Genomic DNA, 20,695 nt, shown 5'->3' on the forward strand with positions numbered 1-20,695 from the left:
CTTGTCGGTACTGGGAAGATCCGGTGACATGCTTCGTTTGAAGAAATCAAAGAAGCATCGACACCGGTCACCTTCCCACAACGGTACCGAGAGCTCTGGGTCGCCGAGGGAGTCGGCACCTAGTAGGCATCGGCACCGGGAGGACCGCTCACCCTCTGTTCAGGAGGTGTCGATGCGCTCCACCTTGGACAACCCGGAACAGCCTCCACGCCCGGAACAGACTCTGACCTGGACGCCTGCATCGGCTTCCATGTCTTTCTCCACAGCCGCTCTGCACGAGAGTCTCCAGGCTGTTCTCCCGGAGATCCTGGGAGAGCTGTTGCGCCCTTCCCCTCCGGTACCGGGGGTGCTTGCGCCTCCGGTACCGTCGAGTGAGGCGCCGGCTGGCCCCTTGCCCGGGGTGAGGTCTCCGACATCGGTACCGCTTGCGGTACCGACTGCGGCCGCCTCCCAGGAAGGCTCCCCGACGACGTCGGCGGAGGGAGCTTCGCCGGTGCTGGCGAGGGAGTCTACCTCTCGACAATCCCACCGTGGCCGTGTTTCCACGGAGTCGAGTCGGGCACGGCTTCAGACACAGGTTCATGAACTTGTGTCTGATACCGATGGTGAGGCCTCGTGGGAGGAGGAGGAGGACATCAGATATTTCTCTGATGAGGAGTCTGATGGCCTTCCTTCTGATCCCACTCCCTCCCCTGAGAGGCAGCTTTCTCCTCCCGAGTGTCTGTCTTTTGCGGCCTTTGTCCGGGAGATGTCTACGGCCATCCCCTTCCCGGTGGTCGTGGAGGATGAGCCCAGAGCTGAAATGTTTGAGCTCTTGGACTATCCTTCTCCACCTAAGGAAGCGTCCACGGTACCCATGCATCATGTCCTAAAAAAGACATTGCTGGCGAACTGGACCAAGCCTTTAACTAATCCCCACATTCCCAAGAAGATCGAGTCCCAGTACCGGATCCATGGGGACCCAGAGCTGATGCGCACTCAGTTGCCTCACGACTCTGGTGTGGTGGATCTGGCCCTAAAGAAGGCTAAGAGTTCTAGGGAGCATGCTTCGGCACCCCCGGGCAAGGACTCTAGAACCTTAGACTCCTTTGGGAGGAAGGCCTACCATTCTTCTATGCTCGTGGCCAAAATTCAGTCTTACCAGCTCTACACGAGCATCCATATGCGGAAAAATGTGTGGCAGTTGGCGGGCTTGGTGGACAAGCTCCCTCCTCAGCAAGCCAAGCCGTTTCAGGAGGTGGTCAGGCAGCTGAAGGCGTGCAGAAAATTCCTGGCCAGAGGGGTATATGATACCTTTGATGTTGCGTCCAGGGCCGCTGCTCAAGGTGTGGTGATGCGCAGACTCTCATGGCTGCGTGCCTCCAACCTGGAGAATAGGATCCAGCAGCGGATTGCGGACTCCCCTTGCCGAGCGGACAACATTTTTGGAGAGAAAGTCGAACAGGTGGTAGAGCAGCTCCACCAGCGGGATACCGCTTTAGACAAGTTCTCCCGCCGGCAGCCTTCAACATCTGCCTCCTCAGGTAGACGTTTTTATGGGGGAAGGAAGACTGTTCCCTACTCTTCTGGTAAGCGTAGGTACAATCCTCCTCGACAGCCTGCGGCCCAGGCTAAGCCCCAGCGCGCTCGCTCTCGTCAGCAGCGTGCGCCTCAGCAAGGCCCCACGGCTCCCCAGCAAAAGCAGGAGGCGAGCTTTTGACTGGCTCCAGCAGAGCATAGCCGACATCAACGTATCAGTGCCGGTCGATCTGCCGGTCGGGGGGAGGTTGAAAGTTTTTCACCAAAGGTGGCCTCTCATAACCTCCGACCGTTGGGTTCTTCAAATAGTCCGGCAAGGATACACCCTCAATTTGGCCTCAAAACCTCCAAATTGCCCACCGGGAGCTCAATCCTACAGCTTCCAGCACAAGCAGGTACTTGCAGAGGAACTCTCCACCCTTCTCAGCGCCAATGCGGTTGAGCCCGTGCCATCCGGGCAAGAAGGGCTGGGATTCTATTCCAGGTACTTCCTTGTGGAAAAGAAAACAGGGGGTATGCGTCCCATCCTAGACCTAAGGGCCCTGAACAAATATCTGGTCAAGGAAAAGTTCAGGATGCTTTCCCTGGGCACCCTTCTTCTCATGATTCAGGAAAACGACTGGCTATGCTCTCTGGACTTGAAGGACGCCTACACGCACATCCCGGTACTGCCAGCTCACAGGCAGTATCTGCAATTTCAGCTGGGCACATGTCACTTCCAGTACTGTGTGCTACCCTTTGGGCTCGCCTCTGCGCCCAGAGTGTTCACGAGGTGCCTGGCTGTAGTAGCAGCGGCGCTTCGCAGGCTTGGGAATACACGTGTTCCCCTATCTCGACGATTGGCTGGTGAAGAACACATCCGAGGCAGGAGCTCTACAGTCCATGCAGATGACTATTCGCCTCCTGGAGCTACTGGGGTTTGTGATAAATTATCCAAAGTCCCATCTTCTCCCAGTACAGAGAATCGAATTCATAGGAGCTCTGCTGGATTCCCGGCGGCTCGTGCCTATCTCCCAGAGACGAGAGCCAGCAACTTGTTGTCCCTCGTCTCTCGGGTGCGAGCGACCCAGCAGATCACAGCTCGGCAGATGTTGAGATTGCTTGGCCACATGGCCTCCACAGTTCATGTGACTCCCATGGCCCGCCTTCACATGCGATCAGCTCAATGGACCCTAGCTTCCCAGTGGTTTCAGGCTGCTGGGGATCTAGAAGATGTGATCCACCTGTCCACGAGTTTTCTCAAATCCCTGTATTGGTGGACGATTTGGTCCAATTTGACTCTGGGATGTCCTTTCCAAATTCCTCAGCCACAAAAAGTGCTGACTACGGATGCGTCTCTCCTGGGGTGGGGAGCTCATGTCGATGGGCTTCACACCCAGGGAAGCTGGTCCCTCCAGGAACGCGATCTGCAGATCAATCTCCTGGAGTTACGAGCGGTCTGGAACGCTCTGAAGGCTTTCAGAGATCGGCTGTCCCACCAAATTATCCAAATTCAGACAGACATCCAGGTTGCCATGTATTACATCAACAAGCAGGGGGGCACCGGATCTCGCCCCCTGTGTCAGGAAGCCATCAGCATGTGGCTGTGGGCTCGTCGTCACGGCATGTTGCTCCAAGCCACATATCTGGCAGGCGTAAACAACAGTCTGGCCGACAGGTTGAGCAGGATTATGCAACCTCACGAGTGGTCGCTCAACTCCAGAGTATTGCGCCAGATCTTCCAGGTGTGGGGCACCCCCTTGGTAGATCTCTTTGCATCTCGAGCCAACCACAAAGTCCCTCAGTTCTGTTCCAGACTTCAGGCCCCCGGCAGACTGGCATCGGATGCCTTCCTCCTGGACTGGGGGGAAGGTCTGCTGTATGCTTATCCTCCCATACCTCTGGTGGGGAAGACTTTGTTGAAACTCAAGCAAGACCAAGGCACCATGAGTCTGATTGCTCCGTTTCGGCCGCCTCAGATCTGGTTCCCTCTTCTACTGGAGTTGTCCTCCGAAGAACTGTGGAGATTGGAGTGTTTTCCGACCCTCATCACACAGGACGAAGGGGCGCTTCTGCATCCCAACCTCCAGTCTCTGGCTCTCACGGCCTGGATGTTGAGAGCGTAGACTTTGCCTCTTTGGGTCTGTCAGAGGGTGTCTCCCGTATCTTGCTTGCTTCCAGGAAAGATTCCACTAAGAGGAGTTACTTCTTTTTATGGAGGAGGTTTGCCGTCTGGTGTGACAGCAAGGCCCTAGATCCTCGCTCTTGTCCTACACAGACCCTGCTTGACTACCTTCTGCACTTGTCTGTGTCTGGTCTCAAGACCAACTCTGTAAGGGTTTACCTTAGTGCAATCAGTGCATACCATTACCGTGTGGAAGGTAAGCCGATCTCAGGACAGCCTTTAGTTGTTCGCTTCATGATAGGTTTGCTTTTGTCAAAGCCCCCCGTCGAACCTCCTACAGTGTCATGGGATCTCAATGTCGTTCTCACCCAGCTGATGAAACCTCCTTTTGAGCCACTGAACTCCTGCCATCTGAAGTACTTGACCTGGAAGGCCATTTTCTTGGTGGCAGTTACTTCAGCTCGTAGAGTCAGTGAGCTTCAGGCCCTGGTAGCCCAGGCCCCTTACACCAAATTTCATCATAATAGAGTAGTCCTCCGCACTCACCCTAAGTTCTTGCCAAAGGTAGTGTCGGAGTTCCATCTGAACCAGTCAATTGTCTTGCCAACATTTTTTCCCCGTCCTCATTCCTGCCCTGCTGAATGTCAGCTGCACACACTGGACTGCAAAAGAGCATTGGCCTTCTATCTGGAGCGGACACAGCCCAACAGACAGTCCACCCAATTGTTTGTTTCTTTTGATCCCAACAGGAGGGGAGTGGCTGTGGGGAAACGCACCATATCCAATTGGCTAGCAGATTGCATTTCCTTCACTTACGCCCAGGCTGGGCTGGCTCTTGAGGGTCATGTCACGGCTCACAATGTCAGAGCCATGGCTGTGTCAATGGCCAACTTGAAGTCAGCCACTATTGAAGAGATCTGCAAAGCTGCGACGTGGTCATCTGTCCACACATTCACATCTCATTACTGCCTGCAGCAGGATACCTGACGCGACAGTCGGTTCGGGCAGTCAGTGCTTCAGAATCTGTTCGGGGTTTAGAATCCAACTCCACCCCCCTAGGCCCATGTTTATTCTGTTCCAGGCTACACTCTCAGTTAGTTGGATAAATTGTTAGGTCAATCTCAGTTACGTCCTTGCCATTGCGAGGCCCAATTGACCATGTTTGTTGTTTTGAGTGAGCCTGGGGGCTAGGGATACCCCATCAGTGAGAACAAGCAGCCTGCTTGTCCTCGGAGAAAGCGAATGCTACATACCTGTAGAAGGTATTCTCCGAGGACAGCAGGCTGATTGTTCTCACAAACCCGCCCGCCTCCCCTTTGGAGTTGTGTCTTCCCTTGTCTTGCTACATATGGGACTGACGAATACGAGCCGGTTCGGGTGGGCAGACGGTCGCGCATGCGCGCGCGAGGACTAGCAAAGGCCTTTGCTAGTGAAGTTTCCGATTGGAGGGGCTGCCGTGGACGTCACCCATCAGTGAGAACAATCAGCCTGCTGTCCTCGGAGAATACCTTCTACAGGTATATAGCATTCGCTGTAGCTCTACAAGTTTATATTTCAGTTCTATTAATACTCTGGGATGAGAACTATCCAGTCCAGATGATTTACTACTCTTCATTTTGCAGAACTGAGCCATTACATCCTCCAAGTTTACAGAGAATTCATTTAGTTTCTCTTACTCGCCTACTTCAAAATACCCTTTCCGGCACCGGTGTCCCACCCAAATCCTCCTCGGTGAAGACCGAAGCAAAGAATTCATTTAATTTCTCCGCTACGGGGTGGGGGGTAACGGAAGGTATGCAAGGGCAAGTGTGCCATTATTGAGAAAGCTCAAGCCTTTTGGGTCTTTGCCCCCCCACCCTTGCTCATCCTCAGTTGATTTTAAACTTATGGGGAAGAAGAACATGTTTTTCCCTATTAAACATCCACCCCTTTGCAGTTTAAGGTTTCTGAAAATGTTTAAAGAAGAGGAATCTGGGAGTTTTAAAGCATGTAACTGATAATGTTCTGTTGGGCAATATGGTTCCAGAATTGTGGTGGGTGGTTTGTGGAGGGGTGTCAATCAGTGGTTATGTAGATCCCTAGCATGGATGATGGGAGGGCGAGCGGCGGGACAATGTCTAGGACTTGTTAAGGTGTGAGTATGGTTATAGGAGTGGGGAGTGTTAGGTACCGGGGAGTATTGGTGAGGAGTGTGAGTGCGGGTGAATAACTGATAGGGCTTAGGCATTTTTAGGAATGCGTACGGGGTAGAATCTATTATAAGTGGGGATGGGATTTCTCTAGGTGTTGTTGCGTGATTACAGACAGGCTTCTCTATGGTGACATGGAGAAGAATGGATCTGGGAGCTGGTGGGGAAGGGGAGGGAGGGTGGGGAGTTGAGAGGGGGGTTAGGTATAGGGAATTCCATGGTGTCCAATGGGGAATGGACTGTTGATGTGTGTGCTGCTGGGGTGGGAGTGGTCCCCTGGGAGTGTCCTGGGGTTGTGGACTTCTGGGCGAGGGCTGGGCGCCTGGGAGTCTTTGACCCTATAAGGGTATGGGCCTTGATTAAAGCGATGAGTAGGGACCCTGGCTAAGTTACCGGTGCCACGATTAATTTCTTGGAATGTGTGTGGTATCACCTCCCCTATTAAACGTACAAAAATACTAGCTACTCTCCAGCGTCACAATGTTTCCCTGGCTTGTTTACAAGAGACCAAACTCTCTGATGTAGAACATTCAAAGTTAAAACAGCGTTGGGTGGGGGACTGCTTTTTTGTGTCAGTCAAGGGCAAAAAGGGGGGGGGCGGGTGGCTGTGTTGATACATAAGAGCTTGCAATGCCACGCTCAAGTGGTGGAAAGTGATAGGAATGGACGTTACATTCTGTTGCGGATGAACGTTATGGGGCAAGATTTTTATCTCTTAAATGTTTATGGCCCTAATGTGTACGATCACTCGTTCTTTCAGCACCTAGTGCGCCTAGGAATACAGCACGCAGAGGTGCCTTGGGTTGTGGTGGGAGACTTCAATCAGGTGCTGGATGCGCAACAGGATCGTTCAGGCCCAAATGTGGGGATGGTAATGGGAGGAGGGAAGGGCCTACCTTATTTGTGTCAAGCCTTAAACTTGGTGGACCCGTGGCGGTTGTGCAACCCCAACGCACGTGATTACACACATTTGTCACGGGCACACGGCACGTGGTCCAGACTGGATTATATCTTGGTGTCTGCCCCTCTTTTTCCGCAGGTAGTGCAGTCGGACCCCAACGCACGTGATTACACACATTTGTCACGGGCACACGGCACGTGGTCCAGACTGGATTATATCTTGGTGTCTGCCCCTCTTTTTCCGCAGGTAGTGCAGTCGGAGATTGGCCCGATGGAGATTTCGGACCACACACTTATGTGGGTAGACATGGACCTTGGGGAGGCGCGGCTGCGACGGCGGTTGTGGCGATTCCCCTCCTACTTGGTAGAGGATGATAATTTTAAGGATTATCTCCAGAAAAAATGGTCTTTGTTTGCTGATGCGAATGCCTGCCATACTTCAGATGCGAGGTTATACTGGGAAACGGCTAAGGCTGTGTTACGCGGGGACATTATAGCCTACATGTGCGCGCGTTCCAGGCGTCTCTCACAGGGATTGGTCCGGTTAGAGAGGGTATATCAAGAGGCCAAACGGGTGCATGTGGCAACCCCTTCGGCGCAGACTCGAGAACAGATGCTTTCGGCCTTGGTGGCTTTAAACGCCCTAATCCATGAACGTACTAAAAAACACCTGTTTTACTGTTCTTTTAGATTGCATCGGTTTGGGAATAAATCGGGTAGGCTGTTAGCGCAGCTTGTCAAAACCTGGGGGGGGAATCGTTTTATATCGTCTCTAATGGGCCCTAATGGACAGAGGGAAACTCAGACATCAAAGATAGCACAGCTGTTTTATGACTATTACGCGGCTTTGTATGCGTTGCCGGACCCTCAGGAGGGGCCCTCCATGAGTGACTATTTAGAGAATTCGGGAATCCCCCGTCTTTCAGCCTCGGTTGTTGCTCAATTGAATGCGCCTTTACGGGGAAATGAGATTCAGCGAGTGGTTAAGACGCTAAGGAGGGGCACGGCGCCTGGGCCAGATGGATACTCGGCTGAGTTCTACCAGTGTATGTTTCCAGAAGTTGCGGCCCCGCTGCTCGATTTTTTTGAAGCATCGCTGCAACAAGGTTCATTCCCGGGGCATTCGAACGACGCTCTGATCACTTTGATTCCTAAGCCGGGTAAGTCGGCGGACTTACCGGGCTCTTATAGGCCGATCTCCCTGATAAACGTTGACCTGAAGATCTTGGCCAGAGTCTTAGCAGATAGGCTAGCGCTACATATGCCATCACTGATTGGGGAAGGACAGGTGGGTTTTGTCAGGGGGCGGCATTCTTCTGTGAATGTGAGGAAGGTGTGTCTGGCTATTGCTCGGAGCCACGTTGTTAATGAGCCTTTGTTTCTGGTCAGTCTAGACGCCGAAAAGGCTTTTGACAAAGTGCGTTGGAACTATTTGTTTGCGGTGCTTGACCGTATTGGGATTACTGGATGGTTTCGAAAGGCAGTGGAGGTGCTTTATGAAAAGCCACGAGGGTCTTTGGTGGTAAATGGAACACGCACAGCCCCCTTTGATGTGTCCTGTGGAACTCGACAGGGATGCCCCCTATCCCCTTTATTGTTTCTTTTATACCTAGAGCCTTTATTGCGATATATCCAGAGCAACGTGGATGTTGTAGGGGTGAATTTTTCTACATTCTCACTGAAAACATTAGCGTTTGCAGATGATATTTTGGTGACCTTGACACAGCCCAGGCAGTCGATTTCTGCCCTTCTTGGTGAAATTGAAGAGTTTAGTTACTTCTCTGGCTTTACCCTTAACCTACAAAAATCAGTAGCATTCCCGGTACAGGACCATATACGGGCCCGGAGGGAGGGAGAATTTCCATTGTCTTGGGCGTCGGGCCCATTAAAATACTTGGGGGTGTGGATACCAAGAGATCTGGCCCAGCTTTATGAGCTGTATGTCGAGCCTCTGCGTATCAGCACGAGGGCCTCTCTTGGGGTGTGGCAATCGCTGCCTTTGTCAGGCCCGGGTAGAGTGGCACTGTATAATATGGTATTGGTGCCCAAGTGGATCTACATCATACAAATGGTGCCTATACTGCTCAGCCGGAAGGATGAAAGACTAGTGACTCGATTGGTGGCGCGTTGTATCTGGCAGGGGAAGCGGTCACGGATGGCGGCATCGCAGCTTTATCGACCTAGGGGCCAGGGGGGTTGGGGCTTATTAAATGTTAAGTTGTTGTCTGTTGCCGGGAACATGAGGCACATATCTGACTGGCTCAGAGGTACGAATCATTTTACCCTTTCAGGGGAGGAACAACACCTGTTGCAGCCGATACATTTTAGTGTGTGGTTACATGCACGGCTGTGTGAGTATAGGGTACTGGAGCCTTATGCAGCTTTGTTATTACCATTGCGACGGGCCTGGAGATGGGTGTGTCGCCTTTTTGGGCTCTCGTCGAGGTTCTCGCCCTTGTTGCCGTTGCAGGGTAATCCTGATTTCCCACCGGGCTCGAGCTCAGCTCAATTTGCGGCCTGGAGAGCCAGAGGGGCTCATTATTTGCATCAGTTGTTTTCAGAGGATGGTGAAAGGAAGACGTTGGGAGCCTGGCGGTTGGAATTTGGAAGGGGGGGTGGGAGACTTTTTCGCTTGGTATCAGCTATACCATTATGTCCGGTCGATCCCCCCTGAATCCCTGAGACTAGAGGTGTGGGAGAGGTTTTTGGAGGTGTTTGCCCTGGATGCACAATCGGCAGTCCCCCTAAAGTATTATCATTCGCGTTTGAGAGAGCAGCTGGGTGAGGTAGATTATGAAAAATTGGCAACCCATTGGAATAATGAGTTAACCCTGAAACTTCGGAGGCAACAACTAAAGACTTATGTGTTGAATATTCCCAGGGTGACAGAGAGTGTGACGCTGAGAGATTGTAAGCTCTTTGAGCAGGGACTGTCTTTCTTCTATGTTTGTGCAGCGCTGCGTATGCCTTGTAGCGCTATAGAAATGCTAAATAGTAGTAGTAGTAGTAGTAGAAACTCTTTACAAATTTGTAATGCGCATGTATTTTTCTCCGCTTAGGGCGATGAGGGCGGCAATGCGGACAGATGACACTTGTGCGAAGTGTGCTCGCTCCCCGGCGGGCCTTGGGCATATGTTTTGGCAGTGCCCGTGTGTCCTGTATTTTTGGAGGCGGGTGGCTAGACGTGTCGGCTATTTGGGGAGTGAATTGGATGCCCCATGCCTCTCAGTTATTTGATCTTTATAAGCTGCTGACGCCTGGAGTAGTGGGGCTTAAACCCTTCTTGAAGAGAGCGACCCTTATGGGCAAGAAAGTTATACTTCATCAATGGATAGTAGCGGAGCCCCCAACTCTCCACCAGTGGAGGTCTAGGATGATTTCTCTGTGTGCACTGGAGCGTAGGGGGGTGGGGGACCTAGCCTCACCTAAAGGTGATGCCTTTTGTAGACGGTGGGCACCTTTCTGGGATTCTTTGACCCCAGTGGCGCACAGCAGGATTTTGAATTGCTGATTGGTACACCATGGTGATTTCCCCGGGGGGGGGGGGGGGGGGGGGGGGGCGAGAGATAAGGGGGGTTGGGGTGAGTGCATAGGGAGGGATTAGATGGGAGAGGGTTAGGTTTGTGTTTTAGAAATCGGAGGTGCTGGTAGGTTTTGCACTTGTGTTTAGAGGGTACAGATCATCCTGTAACTGAGAACTGTTTACTGTTGTACGGTTATGATGTATTGTTATGTATTGGATGAATTTGCTCTGCCAATGACAACAATGATTGAATCCAAATTGATGCAACCACAAAATTGAAGATGACGAAGATGACCCCTGTTAGAGGCAGCAGTATCGGGCAAGGGGCCATAAGAGTCAAGGCCCTTTGTGGTAGGTTATGTGGACTGGTTTATTCTTTAGCTGCTGCAACATTGTGCACGACCCTACCAAATTGGTTTTGGGTGAGTGTTGGATGCGGGAAGGGATGGGGTGGGAGGTGGAGGGGATAAAATGTAAAACTGTAAGGTGATATTGGTAGTATTGTTGACATGTTGTGTTTGCCTGTTGTTTTTTACTTGAGCAGTTGTACAAGTGATATTATCACCAATAAAAACGATTTAAATATAATTTCTCCGCTACGGCTTTGTCTTCCCTGATTTCCCCTTTAATACCATTTTCGTGCAACGGCCCAACTGATTCTTTAGCCGGCTTCCTGCTTTTAATGTATCAAAAAAAGTTTTTACTATGTATTTTCGCTTCTAACGCAAACTTTTTTTCAAAGTCCTTTTTTGCCCTCCTTATCTCCGCTTTGCATTTGGCTTGGCATTCCTTATGTTTTATCTTGTTATTTTCAGTTGGTTCTCATCCCCACTTTCTGAAGGATTGTTTTTTGGCTCTAATGGCTTCCTTTACCTTACTGTTTAGCCACGCCGGCTGAAGTTTGGTCTTTTTTCCTCTTTTTCTAATACGCAGAATATATTTCTCCTGTACCTCTAGGATGGTGTTTTTGAACAGCATCCATGGCTGATGCAAGTTTTTTACCTTGCGAGCTGCTCCTTTCAGTCATTTTTTTTCACCTTTTTTCTCATTTTATCGTAATCACCTTTTCTAAAGTTAAACGCTAGTGTATTTGATTTCCTAAGTTCACTTGCTTCAATGCCAGTATCAAAACTGATCATATTATGATCACTGTTATCAAGTGGCCCTTGCACCGTTATCCCCCGCACTAGATCATGAGCTCCACTAAGGACTAAGTCTAGTATTTTTCCTTCTCTTGTTGGCTCTTGAACCAGCTGTTTCATGAAGCCGTCCTTGATTTCATCAAGAAATTTTATCTCCCTGGCGTGTACTGATGTTACATTAACCCAGTCAAAATCTGGATAATTGAAATCACCCATTATTATTACATTGCCCATTTTATTTGCTTCTCTAATTTCCTTTGACACTGCGTCCATCTGCTCGTCTTGGCCAGGCGGACGGTAGTACACTCCTATCACCATTTTCCCCCCTTTTCACATGGTATTTCGATCCACAAAGATTCCAATAGTGGTTTGTATCCTGCAATATTTGCAGCCTATCAGAGTCAAGGTTCTCATTAATATACGGTGCTACCCCTGCTCCAATCCTATCTACCCTATCACTACGATATTATTTGTAGCCTGATATCACTGTGTCCCACTGGTTATCTTCCTTTTACCAGGTCTCAGAGGTGCCAATAATATCCAATTTTTCATTGTGTGCAATGTATTCCAGCTCTCCCATTTATGTCTCAGGCTCCTTGCATTTGTGTATAGACATTTCAATGCATGCTTTTGGCTCAGTTTTATATCACATTTAATACATGGCATTATTAATATGTTATTCTACCAAAACATACTTGGGAAAAATTAAACTAAATAACTATTCATACATCTAATCGTTAATATAATTATTTAAATTTAGATTGTGCTCAGTCCATATCCATTACACCCAAAGCGTTCCCAGGGAAAGCATGTGGTAGTGTTTAGATGGAACCATCATAGCACAGCCTGTGTTCCACCTCCTCAAAATGTATGCGCACACACCTACTGTTACTTATAATGCAACTTGCAGTTAATGATGTTTCAAATTTTTTTAAAAAACAGATCTTATTAAGTCAACTATGCATTCAAACCATAAAGCAGTTAGTTCTTATTATACCCCACAACAAATAACTGCAGTTATAATATGAAACCTAATTATAAGTAACACTCACTTGTAAATCTCATACAGCTTGTGGTTACCACTAAATTCTACACATACCACAAATACATACTCAAAAAAAAAACCTGATTAAGTAAAAAAGAAAAATAACTTCCCTTAGGAACCCAGTGTGCTCGTGCAGGTGATTTAAAATTTCATCAAAAGTTCATTCGTGCTCTTCAACACCATCTCTCTTTTCCCTTTAACTCAAGCTGAGTTTCGAATGTCTTCCTCAGAAAGGGAACTACAAACATAAATTCACATTAATGATCTAAACATTATTTTCACCCTATACTAGAATATAATTAAATATTTGTACAGCTTCAGTTTCAAAACTTAAATTCAATTACTCACATAAATACAATTCATTGTTACCAACAATGTCAGGTACTATCCCTGAGCAGGTAGTGTCTGGAACCCTCCTTGCTCTCCAAACCAAACAGCTGCCCGACACCTTACTCTGTTTAAATACCCAAGGGGAACCTCCCCATTGGTTCCCATGCAGCCAATAAGATTGAGAGAGGGAAAGGGACTCATAATAGCTGGATACACCCAAGATTATTTAAAGGGGCCATTACTCTCAGGGAATTCTGGCCCCACATTTCATAACCATTCAACCTCTCTATTTAAACCCAGAGGGTAAACAGTATCCCACATATAAATAAACCGTTGTTCCTTCCTAGTCAAAATATCACTCAAATTTCCACCCCTCTGTAATTTAATTTGAAGGATCACTGTATATTTCAAATCTACAATCTGATGATGAAACTCACTCCAATGCTCACTCAGAGGAGCTTCCCTTTTACAGGTACGAATGTTACTAATATGTTCCCCAATGTGTATTTTAATCTTCCTCTTCGTGTGCCCTATATAATAAAGCCCACATGGACACCATATACAGTACACAACTCCAGCCGAATTGCAATCAGTCCTGCTATGCATGTAAAAATTCCGGTGATTATTATTGGGTACGCTAATTTTGTTACCCTCATAAACATGCTGACAGTATATACAGGATCCACATTTAAAATGTCCCGGTTGATTATGCCATTCCGGACACCGACCAGATAACATCTCTCCCAAATTGCGCCCTCTCTTATACGCAAAACAAGGGCGATCTACCAAGGGTGCATGTACTTGAAGAACATGCCAGTGTTTACATATTAATTGTCGGATCAAGCTGGACATATTTGAAAAAGGAAGTACACAAACCAGAGGATAAGGGTTGTCTTGATCCTTAGATTGTAATAGCCATTGACGTTCCGCATTGGAAGCCCTTTTATAAGCCTTCCGGATAACCTTGTCGGGATATCTACGCTGAAAAAAGCGCTGGCACATAGCTGCTGCTTGTATTTTGTAATCTTTCTTATCTGTGCAGATGCGTTTTAATCGCAAAAACTGACTGGAAGGAATATTATCCCGTAAGTGTCTGGGATGAAAACTTGAGTAGTGGAGCACCATATTGCTATCAGTCTCTTTCCTGTAAATTGAAGTACATAATTTTCCTTCCTGTAACATAATACTCACATCAAGAAAACTGATAACAGAAGAATGCCAAGTAGCTGTAAATCTCATATGTGCATTCGCACTATTGAGAAACGACACAAAACGCTGGAAATCTTCCTCAGTTCCATCCCAAATAATGAGGATGTCATCAATATAACGCTTCCATACCAAAACCTTACCTATCATAGGGGCAGTATATACATATTCATTTTCAAAGTTAGTCATGTAAAGGCAAGCAATAGATGGAGCGACTGTAGCGCCCATGGCCACTCCCTTGATCTGATGGTAATATGTATCTTCAAAACAAAAATAGTTATTTTTGACGACAAGCTCACTCATATGATTCAGTAACAGAATTTTCTCATATGAAAGACGCAAAGGTGATAAATATTTACCTATAATCCCCAACGCGTCTGACTGAGGAATGTTCGTGTACAAAGCCACTACATCTAAGGTGGCTAGAAGTACTGATTTGGTAGTAGGGATGCTAATCTGATCAAGAATTTCCAGCAAATGAGCCGTATCCCTTACATAAGATCGTGCTTCTTCTACATATGGTTTAATATAGTGATCCACATACTCAGAAAGAGGCTCCAACACTGAGCCACAACCAGACACAATCGGTCGACCAGGCGGAGCAATCAGCGACTTATGAATCTTCGGGAGGAAATAAATATGAGGGGCACGTGGGTACTCCGATATAGATATTTAAATTCCCTGTGGGTGATAGTACCAGCTGCAGTGGCCTCCGTAAGCATGGACAAAACTTCCTTTTTAATCTGAAGGGTTAAAACTGTTCGGAATGCCTCTATCTGACTCACAGTGGCAATTGATTTACGCAAGAATCATCAAAGTTACAATAGCTTCCAACTACATTGAGCATGGGTTTAAGATAATTTTTCAGTGGTTCTATATTCCAACACGTTTGAAAAAGATTTTAGACTCTGGTTCTGGCCTCTGCTGGAGAGGGTGTGGATTAGAGGGAACCTTTGGTCATATTTACTTGTCCCTAGGTCCAGAAATATTGGGAGATGGTGTCCCATTTCCTACATTTTCTGTTGGGAACAACATGTGTGCCTTCTGCTCTTGTTTTCTGCGTAACAGGACGTCTTCATTGTAAGACATGGGAGCTACAAGATTGACTCACAGGGTGGTAACTGCTGCTAGGCTATGCCTGGCAACGGCTTGGAAAAAAACAGAAGTGCCCAGTAAGGACCAGTTGATTGCAAAATTGGATTATTTTTATTTAATGTCAAAGTTAACCGCCAATAAGCATGGTCGGATGGGCTCCTTTTCGCAATGTGGACTCCATACAGGAAACTGTAAGGCTCTTGTTAGCAATATGGTGTGGTGGTGGTGGGGGGAGGGGGGTTGGGGGAACAACGCATATTGATAATTGTGTGAATGGATCATTTGTTGGCATTCAGCCTGTGTAGACATTGTTATTAATGTGAATGTCTCGAGACTGGCCAGGTTACCAACATTCGAATTATATCCTGGACATTGTCATTACAAGGCTGGCCTATGAAGGTAAAGTATACTTATAAGCCTGACTGGATTAGAACTCCTAGGGTGATGTGCATTTACTCTGTTTCTATGAAACTGATTGTCTTTATTCCTGACTTTCTTATATCTGCTGCTATTGTAAATAAATATTAGTACTCTAAAATATTTGGTTGTGGAGTTAGTTCTTTGTATTATTTGGGCGTTGGAGCTTTGATCTAAAGATAAGGGGAACACATTTGCTTCTGACACTAATATTAGTCTTGTCTGGGACCCATTTCTTTCAGAATTTGTACTAAGTGTCAGGTACCCCAATAACGCCCCAAAGTTTGATCTCTTTATTGCGCCTACACTGTGAGTGGATTCCATTTACCACCACCCTCTGCCGTCAACCAGTTTCCAATCCAGTTCACCATTTTGGGTCCCAAGCTCATCTTATTCATGAGTCTTCTGTGAGAGACTGTATCGAAGGCTTTGCTAAAATCCAAGTAGATTACATCTAGCTTATGTTCTTCATACAGTTCTTTTGGTCACCCAGTCAAAGAAGTCAGATTTGTTTGGCAGGATTTTCCTTTGGTAAAGCCATGTTGCTTTGAGTCCTGTAACCCATTGGCTTCTAGAAAGTTAACTATATTTTCCTTCAGCAAGTAAAGCTCCAGAGGAAGAGGGGGTGAGGGTATTTAGTGGAATTAAAAGATATTTCTCTAGCTTTGTAATCAGCATGTAAAGATTCATATCCTACCTTTCTGTGGTTACAATCAGAGTGATTTACATATTATATACAGGTATTTATTTTGTACCTGGACCAATGGAGGGTTAAGTGGGTTGCACAGAGTCACAAGGAGCTATAGTGGGAATTGAACCTGGTTTCCCAGTTACACTGTACAAGGTGGTATTGTCTTTTTTTTTTTTTTTGCATCCACAGTACAGTCTGGTGATTACAAAAATAAAATATAGAAAGAATGACAGTGTTCTGGCTTCTGTATTTCATTTTTGTAATCTTATTAACATTGCATGTGCTGATAATTTTTCAGCTATTTTCAAATATTTTCAAATGTTGCTGCTAGATTAATTTTTGACATTTGACGCCATGAAAGGATTACTCCTTTCTTGATAAGGTTCAATTGGCTTCCAGTCCGAGCATGTTGCTTGTAGAAACTGTGTGCTATTGTCTGGAGGATACTGCATAGTGAAGTTCTTATTTGCTATATTTATTTATTTATTTATTTGTATCCCACATTTTCCCACCTGTTTGCAGGCTCAATGTGGCTTACAATGTTCCGCCCTGGCAATCGCCATAGCAGAGTAAAGATAACAATTAATAATTACATTAGATCATGAGTAACAGTGGGATAAAGCATTAGGTATAATGAGATCAAAGATGTAATAATAGTTGAAGCAGTAATGCACTAGAGTTCAAATGATGATAGCCATGTATGCTTAAATGCTCAACAGTTTGAACAAGTTTATTACTTTTCTCGTCTGTGAAACAAATACATACTGCATCTTGGTATTGATTGGTATGCAAGGGGAGGTGCTACTGTTGAGAGATTTCAATTTATCTGACGTGGATTGGAACGTCCCGCCTGTGGAAGAAGTAGGGAGATTGTGGATGCCTGTCAAAGTGCCTTGCTCAGACAAGTGGTGACGGAACCCACGAGGGAAGGGTCAACGCTGGATCTAGTGCTCACAAATGGGTGCCCACCTATGTAATAGTGATCATCACACTGTATGGATTGATATAAGGGTGAAGGCGGAGTGTGGACGCACAAAACTCAAAGTACTGTATTTCAGATATAATGATTTTGATAAAATGGGGGAATACCTGAAGAAGGAGCTGTTGGCGTGGGAAGGCGCAGGAGATGTGGAAAAACAGTGGTCCAAGCTAAAGGCTGCTCTAAATATGGCAACTGATCTTTTTGTGAGGAAAGTAAACAAAAACAAGAGAAGCGGGAAGCTTATATGTGTCTCCAAACAAGTAGCTGAAAAAATAAGAGCGAAAGAGGCTTTTGTTCAAGAAATACAAAAGAACACAACGAGAGGTTAATGGAAAAGATTATTGGATTAAACTCAAAGAAGCGAAGAGGGAAATACGGCTAGCGAAAGCGCGAGCGGAAGAAAAAATGGCTAAAGATGTTAAGAGGGGTGACGATCTTTTCAGATATATTGGAGAAAGGAGCAAGATAGGAATGGAATGTGAGACTGAAAGATAATGAGAATGGCTATGTGGAGAGTGATGAAGATAAAGTGAACGTGCTGAACAATTATTTCTCTTCGGTGTTCACAGAGGAAAATTCTGGAGAAGGATCGTGGTCGGCTGCCAAGGGAACGTCTGGGAATGGAGTGGATACTGTGCTGTTTACGGAAGAAAGAGTTTTTAAACAGCTTGAGAATCTGAAGGTGGACAAAGCTATGGGGTCGGATGGGATACATCCCAGGATACTGAAGGAGCTCAGAAAGGTCCTGGAGGGACCTCTTAAAGATTTATGTAATAGATCTTTACAGACAGAGAGGTTCCACGGGATTGGAGACGAGCGGATGTGGTCCCTCTTCACAAAAGTGGAGATAGGGAAGAAGTGGGAAACTACAGACCGGTAAGTCTCATGTCGGTGGGAGCAAAAATAATGGAGTCGCTGCTGAAACAAAGGATACTTAACTTTTTAGAAGCTGACGGGTTACAGGACCCAAGGTAACATGGCTTTACCAAAGGAAAGTTCCTTCCAAATGAATCTTATTGACTTCTTTGACTGGGTGACCAAAGAACTGGATGAAGGACATGCGCTAGATGTAATCTACTTGGATTTCAGCAAAGCCTTTGATACAGTCCCCCACAGAAGACTCGTGAATAAGCTGAAAGGGTTGAACTTAGGACGAAAATGGTGAGCTAGATAAGAAACTGGTTGACCGACAGGTGGCAGAGGGTGGTGGTAAATGGAATCTGCTCGGAGGAATGAAAGGTGAGCAGTGGAGTGCCTCAGGGTTTGGTGCTGAGACCTATTCTGTTTAATATATTTGTGAGAGATATTGCTGAAGGGTTGGAAGGAAAGGTGTGCCTTTTTGCGGATGACACGAAAATAGCCAATAGAGTGGATACCCTGGAGGGAGTAGAAATGATGAGACGGGATCTTCGAAACTTAGAAAAATGGTTGAGGTTCTGGCAGTTAAAATGTAATGCCTCTATACCATACTTGATATTATACCTAAAAAACCTTCTAGTGCTAGAGGTTTTCCATGTAATATCTAACAATAAAAATAAAAGCCGAACGGAGAATTGTACCCCAGGAAGTGAATCACTAGTTAAAATTTAATGCCAAGAAGTGTAGAGTGATGCACTTGGAGTGCAGAAACCCAAAAGAGAGATACCGGATAGGAGGGGAGATATTGGTAAGCTCGACTCAGGAGAAGAGACCTTGAGATGTTGGTGTCTGAGGATCTAAAGGTGAAGAAACAATGCGACAAGGCGACGGCCGTGGCCAGAAGGATGCTAGGCTGCAGAGAGAGGGGTATAACCAGCAGAAGAAAGGAGGTGTTGATGCCCCTCTACAAGACTTTGGTGAGGCCCCACTTGGAGTATTGTGTTCAATTTTGGAGGCCATACCTTGTTAAAGATGTAAAAAGACTGAAAGTGCTGCAAAGAAAAGCTACAAAAATGGTATGGGATTTGAGTCGCAAACCGTAAGAGGAGAGACTTGCCGACCTGAACATGTATACCTTGGAGGAAAGGAGAAACAGGGGTGATATGATACAGACGTTCAAATATTTAAAAGGTGTTAATCCGCAAATGAACCTTTTTCGGAGACGGGAAGGCGATAGAACTAGAGGACATGAATTGAGGTTGAAGGGGGGCAGACTCAGGACTAATATCAGGAAGTAATTTTTCATGGAGAGGGTGGTGAACATGTGGAATGCCCTCCCGTCGGAGGTGGTGGAGATGAAAACGGTAATGGAATTCAAACATGCGTGGGCTAAACAAAAAGGAATCCTGTTTAGAAGGAATGGTTCCCTGGAATCTTAGCGGAGATTAGGTGGCGATGACGGAAATTGGGAAACAAAACAGTCTATGCCCTGATCATGACTGAATAGATAGGGATGGGCTGGAGTGTAAATTTTAAAGGGGCTTTAAATCCTGGAATTCCTTACCATTGATGAGAGAGGAATCTTCTTATTTAAGATTCTGGAAATTATTAAAGACTTGTTTAGAAAATTCTGGAAAAATTTTGACCTTTTTAAAAAATGTTTATTATTGTAATAGGTGGAGGAGTAGCCTAGTGGTTAGTGCAGTGGACTTTGATCCTGGGGAACTGGGTTTGATTCCCACTGCAGCTCCTTGTGACTCTGGGCAAGTCACTTAACCTTACTCCATTGCCCCAGGTACAAATAAGTACCTGTATATACTATATATAAACTGCTTTGACTGTAGTTGCAAAAAGTACAGAAAGGCAGTATATATTTCCATTATCAAAAATCTCTGTTCTCTTTCCTATTAAATCCTTTTTTATAATCTGCACTAAACTGTTTAGCAAGTTGTGGAATAGAAGACACCTATATTATATTGTCAAGTCTTTCAGATCTTATCTGTGTAACTTGCTTCAATTTATCACAGCCTCAGCATCCAGTTTGCAAGGGCTTTTCATCAACATTCATAATACTACCTGTAATTGCACCCTGAACTTGGGAATTGCCTTTGGCTGATAATATCCTTGTGCATGGAGAAAGTGAAGTCAGATACCCTTAATAGGGATAAATAAGCAGCACACAATCCTTCTCACTTCTTCCGTATGGTTGAAGCTGCATAACAAAACCACTTAAAACAAGTAGGCTTTCAGACTTTAAATTTGTGACATAACCAACCCAAGTATAAGTCTGTACGTTATACAAACTGAATTAAGTGACGCACTTTAGTGTTGAAAACTGCTAAGGAGCGTTTAAAACATGAAGGAAAAGATTTCAGTCCAAAAACCTCTACCATCCTATTTTCAACTTTTTTTCTTCTTATAAATTCCAGAATTTCAAACATATATCAATTTATTTAGCATTTGTTACTGTGAGAGAAGTGACTTGGCTTAATGCCTCCGTTTCACGGTGCCACTTCTTCAGGAACCACTATTACTCCAGCATCAGTGTAGCAAAAAAATAAATCACCTTGAGGCATAACTAAAAATTTGCAGGGCTTATTTCCTTGAATATCACCACTCTCTACTGCTATGCTTTTTCAAAATGGTACCATCCTTTAGCTAAGATGCCGTCACAAATTAACCAATAGATAATTTT

The 20,695-nt window shown here is 46.1% G+C and overlaps 1 protein-coding gene across 6 annotated transcripts in view; it reads left to right on the plus strand.

The window, feature by feature from the left end:
- RUFY1 (RUN and FYVE domain containing 1) overlaps window positions 1-20,695 on the plus strand; it is a 744,748-nt gene that overhangs the window by 184,650 nt on the left and 539,403 nt on the right. The window lies entirely within an intron of this gene.

This window comes from Microcaecilia unicolor, chromosome 8, assembly GCF_901765095.1.
Source record: "Microcaecilia unicolor chromosome 8, aMicUni1.1, whole genome shotgun sequence".
NCBI classification, from domain to species: domain Eukaryota; kingdom Metazoa; phylum Chordata; class Amphibia; order Gymnophiona; family Siphonopidae; genus Microcaecilia; species Microcaecilia unicolor.